At 39.5% G+C, this 7,358-nt stretch overlaps 1 pseudogene; it reads right to left on the reverse strand.

The window, feature by feature from the left end:
• Positions 1 to 1,547: 1,547 nt before the first annotated feature.
• Positions 1,548 to 4,750, reverse strand: LOC100408959 (eukaryotic translation initiation factor 4E-like; annotated as a pseudogene).
• Positions 4,751 to 7,358: the final 2,608 nt, after the last annotated feature.

Genomic DNA, 7,358 nt, shown 5'->3' on the forward strand with positions numbered 1-7,358 from the left:
TTATCTTTTCAAGAAACAACTATTTAGTTCATTGATCTTTTGTACTTTTGTCTCAATTTCATTTACTTCTTCTCTGAACTTTATGTTTCTTTTCTTCTAATAATTTTTCATTTGGTGTGTTTTTGCTTTTCCATTTTTGTGAAAATGGAAATCATTAGGTTGTTTATTTGAAATATTTCTATTTTTTACATATTTATTTATTGCTATAACCTTCCCTCTTAGTACTGCTTTTGCTATATCCCATAGGTTTTTGCATATTCCATTTCCATTTTCATTTGTTTCAAAAAATTTTTAAATTTCTTTATCAATTTTTTGATTGACTTATTGGTCATTTCCAAGCATGCTGTTTAATGTCCATGTATTTGTACAGTTTCCAAGATTCCTTTTGTTATTGATGTTTAGTTTTGCTCTATGGTGATCAGAAAGGATAATGGTTATTATTTGAATTTTTCAAAATCTTTAAGCCTTATTTTCTGGCATAACAATGTTCCACCTGCTAATGAGAAAACACGTTCTGCAGCAGCTGGATGAAATATTCTGTAAACGTCAGGTCTGTTGGGTCTAGAGTGTTGTTTCACCGTAATGTTATATTTTTATTTTCTGTCTGGATGATATGTTGCTTGCTGTAAGTGGAATGGTAAAGCTCCCCACTATTACCATATTGCAGTCTATGTCTCCCTTTAGATCTATTAATATCTGCTCTAAACACTTAGGTGTTCAGTGTTGGATGTATATATATTTACCATTGTTACATCACCTTGTTATATTGATCCCTTTACTGTCATATAATGACCATCTTTATCTTTTTTTACAGTTTTTGACTCAAAGTTTATTTTATATAAGTATAGCTACTCCTGCTTTTTTTCTTGTTTTCTTTTTTTTTCATAGACTATCTTTTTCCATGTCTCATTTTTTTGCATAAAATTAATGCTTATTCCACTTTTGTGTCATATTCCTGGATCCTTCACCAATGTTACCCAAGGGGAAAAAAACAAATGAAAAACTTAAATCAGAATCACTCATGTTATCAAGTAGGAAAAGAAATAAATTAAAATCTAGCAGCCATCAGCAAGAGTATAGCAAAGACAATGCTGTAAAGGAAACAAAGAAGATTGCTAGAAAACTGTCGCATCCTAATCTTTCAAACCCGAAAAAATGCTCCTGCATCCGATAGAACATCAACAGAATTTTTTTCCTGTAATGCATAGAAATGCCAAGTTGTTTTTTGAATATTGTGGATAGGTAAAATGTATATATACAATTAATGGTAATTCTACTTAACTATGAGATAGTGGGCCAGGAACACATTTATGGATTCTGGGGGTGTTTACTGTGATTCTGTGATTGGGAGAGTGGACACTAGCCAAAGAAAAGAGAACACAGAAGTACAGGACAAAGGTGAATGAGACTTCTCTTGGCAACATCGACATTGAAATCATTTTAATTCAGTCCACTCTGCTTTTTGAAGAAGGAGTTTTTCAGCTCCCAAATCTCGATTGCTGGACACAGTCTCCTATTTCTGAGAAGAATACTCAGAAGGTGTCTTCTTAAAAAACAAACCTACTTTTAGCAGTGGAGCTGCTCTTAGAAGCTATGTCTGAGTGGGACTGATAACCAATCACTATGTTTGGAGGATCCTAACCTTTCCTTGTATACCCTCCCTATGTGGGTAACAGCTTTTCTGTTTTCCCTGTCAGTAATTTATATTGCCATCTTATCACCTTTAGCTCTAACATTAACAACAGCACCACATACATCATCACTGTAGTCATCAAAAGACTCTCCAATAAGGCACAGCAATGTCTGTAGCCAAAAACAGTCAAGGTCACTTCGTCTCTGCTGTTTGTTCAATGTAATTAGCTATCGTCCTCCCTGTTTGTTTTTCTCATCTTCCCACATAGGCTCAATACTGTCCTTAAAAAGTGAGTATTGATAGCCAGGCATTAACTTCTGGACAACTGGATATTGTTGTACACAGCCCAAAAATCTTTAATAGTATCAAACTTAGAGATCAGCCACAGGTTTGCTTGCCAAGTTTTGCTTTCATCATTTTTAAAAAACCAGAGTGCCTCGACAGGTACAGTGGCTCACGCCTGTAATTCCAACACTTGGGGAGGTCGAGGCAGGCAGATCATGAGATCAGGCATTCAAGACCAGCCAGGCCAATATGGTAAAACCCCATCTCTACTAAAAATACAAAAATTAGCTGGGCATGGTGGTGCATGCCTGTATTCTCAGCTACTCAGGAGGCTAACGCAGGAGAATTGCTTGAACCTGAGAGGTGGAGATTGCAGTGAGCCGAGACTGGTGCCACTGCATTCCAGCCTGGACAATAGAGTGAGACTCTATCTCAAAAAAAAAAAAAAGAATAAAAATACAAAAATTAGCTGGACATGCTGGCATGCACCTGTACTTCCAGCTACTCCAGAGGTTGAGGCATGAGACACTTGAACCCAGGAGGCAGAGGTTGCCGTGAGCCGAGATCACATCACTGCACTCCAGCCTGGGTGGCAGAGCAAGACTCCACCTCAAAAAAAAAAAAAGAATGAAAGAAAAAGAAAAGGAAAACCAGAGTGCCCAACTGTTCTGTAGAGGACGTTTAAATAGCGTTCTGGATTAGCAACCTGCTGAGTAGATTCTGTTTTCTGCTCTTCTGCAGTTGGGGGGATTACAAGTAGGGGTGGTTTTCGGTTCCACAGTTGTCTTCTTGGACAATCTCTCTCTTCGTTTTCAATCTGTGTCCTTACAGGTAAGGTCGTGCCTCTTGTTGTCAGTATATACTTGGGTCTTATTTTTTTTATCCATTCAATTACTCTACACTTTTGTGATTGTTGTTGTTGCTCTGTGAGATGGAGTCTCCCTCTGTCTCCAGGCTGGAGTGCAGTGGCCGGATCTCTGCTCACTGCAACCGCCACCTCCCGGCTTCAAGTGATTCTCCTGCCTCAGCCTCCTGAGTAGCTAGGATTATAGGCGCCCCCCACCACGCCCAGCTAACTTTTGTATTTTTAGTAGAGACAGGGTTTTATCGTGTGGACCAGGAGGGTCTTGAACTCCTGACCTCAAGTGATCTGCCCTCTTTGGTCTCTCAAAGTGCTGGGATTACAGGTGTGAGCCACAGCACCTGGCCTCCATTCAATTACTCTACCCTTTTAATTGGAGGATTTAATCCATTTACAGTCAAATCCATTTAATCCATTTTTACATTTACTGATAGATATGAACTTATTCTTTTCAATTTGTTAATTGTTTCAAGTTGTTTTGTAAACCTTTTGTTCACTCCTCCCTCTCTTGCTTTCTTCCTTGTGGTTTGATGACCTTCTATAGTGGTATGCTTTGATTCTTTTCTATCTTTTGTGCATCTATTACAAGCTTTTGCTGTGTGGTTTCCCTGAGGCTTACATAAGATATCTTATACTTATAACAGATTTATTTATTCTTAGAACAGCTTGATTTTTATTGTATACACAAACTCACCACTTTTACTTCCCTTCTTTCCATGTTTTATGTTTTTGATTTCACACTGTATATCTTTTTATAATATAGCTAATTATTGTAGCTTTTTAAAAATAATGTTGCCTTTTGACCCTTATAATACAGATATAAATAATCTATCCACTCATTATAGTATTAGAGTGTTTCGTATTTGACAACATACCTACTTTTACCAGTGACTTTTATACTTTCACATGACTTTATGATACTAATTAGCATCCTTGTCCTTCAGCTTAAAGAACTGCCTTTAGCATTTTTTGTAATGCAGAACTGGTGTAATAAATTCTCTCAGATTTTACCTGAGAAAGTTTTTATCATTCCCTTGAATTTGAAAGACAAGATTGTCTGAATATAGTATTTTTAATTGGCAGTCTTTTTCTTTTAGGATTTTGAATATACTATTCCATTCTGTTCTGGTTTGCAAGGTTTCTGCTGAGAAGTCCATTGATTGATTTACGGATCCTCTGTATGTCATAATTTGTTTTTATTCATGCTGCTTTTAACACTATCTCTTTGACTTTGTTGACAATTTGACTATGATATGCTGTGGATCTCCTTGGGTTTGTCATTTATTATCCTTGTGGGTTTTTTAATCTGTCTTTCTAATTTATTTTATAGACTTAGGAAGTTTCCTGCCATTATTTCTTTGAATATGTTTTGTGTTCCTTTCTCTCTTTCTTTTATTCTGGCACACCAATTATGCATAAGTCATTCCTCTTGATGGTGTTTGATAAGTCTCTTAAGCTGTCCTCACTCTTTTTCATTTGTTTTTCTTTTTGCTCCTCAGATTGGATGATATCCAGTTATCGGTTTTCAAGTTCACTGATCCTTTCTTCTGCTTAACCTAGTCTACTACTACCATTGAATCCCTCCATTGAATTGCTCAGTTCAGCTATAGCATTCTTCAGATCCTTAATTTTGGTTTAGTACTATTTTATACTTTCTATCTCTTTGTTGAAGATCTTTGTTTGTTCTTGCATTGCTGTCTCGATCACTGTGAGCACCTTTATGATTGTTATTTTGAATTTTCTGTCAGGTAAATCACAAAACTCCACTACATTTGGGTGAGCTTTTTGAAGACACATCTTGTTCTATTGTTTGGAATATATTCTCCTATTTCTCTTCTTTTTTTTTTTTTTTTCTTTTTTTAACAGTCTCTGTTTTAATTTTCACTGGCACAGTATATTCCCCTATTTCTTATTTTACTTAATTCTCTGTGTTGGTTTCTGCACATTAGATAAGACACCTACCTCTCCATCTTGGTAGACTAAACTTCTATGGAAAAGGTTTTCATCCATGAATCCAGCCAGAGATTTTAAGATGTCTCTCTAATCCTTGTGTTTGTCCACATTGCTATCTCTGTTTTTGATAGTCATTGATATGGTTTGGCTGTGTCTCCACCCAAATCTCATCTTGAATTTCCACACATTGTGGGAGGGACCTGGTGGGAGGTAATTTAATCACTGGAGCAGGTCTTTCCCATGCTGTTCTCATGAGAGTGAATTAGCCTCACGAGATCTGATGGTTACATAAAAATGAGAGTTCCCCTACACAAGCTCTCTTCTCTTGTCTTCTGCTATGTGAGATGTGCCTTTCACATTCTACCATGATTATGAGGTCTTCCCAGACACATCAAACTGTAAGTCCAATAAATCTCTTTCTTTTGTAAATTGTCCGGTTTCAGGTATGTCTTCATCAACAGTATGAAAATGGTCTAATACAGTAAAATGGTACTGGGATTGGGGTGCTGCTGAAAAGATACCTGAAAATATGGAAGCAACTTTGGAACTGGGTTACAGGCAGAGGTTGAAACAGTTTGGAGGACTCAGAAGAAGACAGGAGAATGTGGGGAAGTTTGGAGCTCCCCAGAGACTTACTGAATGGCTTTGACCAAAATACTGGTAATGAAACAGACAATGAAATCCAGGCTGAATTGGTCTCAGATGGAGATGAGGAACTTGTTGAGAACTGGAGCAAAGTTTACTTTTGCTATGTTTTAGCAAGGAGACTGGTGGCATTTTGCCCCTGCCCTAGAGATTTGTGGAACTTCAAACTTAAGAGACATGATTTAGGGAATCTGGTGGAAGGAATTTCTAAGTAGCAAAGCATTCAAGAAGTGACTTGAGTGCTGTCAAAGGCATTCAGTTTTAAAAGAAAAACAGGGCATAAAAGTCTGGAAAATTTGCAGCCTGGCAATGCCATAGAACAGAAAATCCCATTTTCTGAGGAGAAATTTAAGCTGGTTGAATAAATTTGCATAAATAAGGAGGAGCTGAATGTTAATCACAAAGACAATGGGGAGATGTCTCCAGGGCATGTCAGAGGTCTTCATGGAAGCCCCTCCCATCATAGGCCTGGAGGCCTAGGAGGAAAAAGTGGTTTCCCAAGCTGGGCCCAGGGTCCCCATACTGTGTGCAGCCTAGGGAGTTGGTGCCCTGCATCCCAGCCACTCCAGCCATGGCTGAGAGGTGCCAACATAGAGCTTGGGCCATGGCTTCAGAGGGTGCAAGCCCCAAGCCTTGGCAGCTTCCATGTGGTGTTGAGCCTACAAGTACAAAGAAGTTAAGAATTGGGGTTTAGGAACCTCTGCTTAGATTTCAGAAGATGTATAGAAATGCCTGGATGCCCAGGCAGAAGTTTGCTGCAGGGGACGGGTCCTCACGGAGAACCTCTGCTAGGGCAGTGCAGAAGGGAAGCCCTATACAAAGTCCCTACTGTGGCACTGCCTAATGGAGCTGTGAGAAGAGGGCCATCATCCTCCAGACCCCAGAATAGTAGATCCACTGACAGCTTCCACCATGCACCTGGAAAAGCTGCAGACACTCAATGCCAGCCTGTTAAGGCAACCAGGAGGGAGGCTGTACCTTCAAAGCCACAGGGGCAGAGCTGCCCAAGACCATGGGAGCCCACCTCTTGCATCAGTGTGATCTGGATGTGAGACCTGGAGTCAAAGGATATTATTTTGGGGCTTTAAGATTTGATGGCCCTGCTGGATTCTGGACTTTCATGGCCTATTGCCCCTTTGTTTTGGCAAATTTGTCCCATTTGGAATGGTTGTATTTGCCCAATGCCTGTACCTTCACCTGTACCTCCATTGTATCTAGGAGGTAACTAACTTGCTTTTGATTTTACAGGCTCATAGGTGGAAGGGACTTGCCTTGTCTCAGATGAAACTTTGGACTGTGGACTTTTGAGTTAATGCTGAAATGATTTAAGACTTAGACAGACTGTTGGGAAGGCATGATTAGTTTTGAAATGTGAGGACATGAGGTTTGGGAGGGGCCAGGGGTAGAATGATATGATTTGGTTCTGTCCCCATCCAGATCTCATCTTGAATTCTGACATGTTGTGGGAGGGACCCAGTGCAAGGTAATTGAATCATTGGAGCAGGTCCTTCCCGTGCTGCTCTCATGAGAGTGATTAAATCTCCTGAGATCAGATGGTTGTCTAAAAATGGGAGTTTCCCTGAATGAGCTCTCTTCTCTTGTCTGCCACCATGTAAGATGTGCCTTTCACCTTCCACCATGTTTGTGAGGCCTCCCCAGCCACATGGAACTCTAAGCCCAATAAACTTTTTTTTTTTTTTTTTTGGTAAACTGCCCAGTTTGGGGTATGACTTTATCGGTAATGTGAAGACAAACTAATACAGTCCCCTGAAACTTAGGATGTACCATGTCTTGTCAGTATCCCAAGACCAGTTTGAGAGAAGCCAGACCCTTTAGGTATAGCTGGAAAGCTTGGGGGATTGGTATGGGTTCCAAACCTTTCTATCTCACAGTGAGGCTGGGTGCAGGTGTCTGTATCCCACTCTGTCTAGACTAATCCAGGAGAAGATCTATGGCAAATGCTTGGACTCATGTCCAGGC

Source organism: Callithrix jacchus, chromosome 15 (genome assembly GCF_049354715.1).
Source record: "Callithrix jacchus isolate 240 chromosome 15, calJac240_pri, whole genome shotgun sequence".
NCBI classification, from domain to species: domain Eukaryota; kingdom Metazoa; phylum Chordata; class Mammalia; order Primates; family Cebidae; genus Callithrix; species Callithrix jacchus.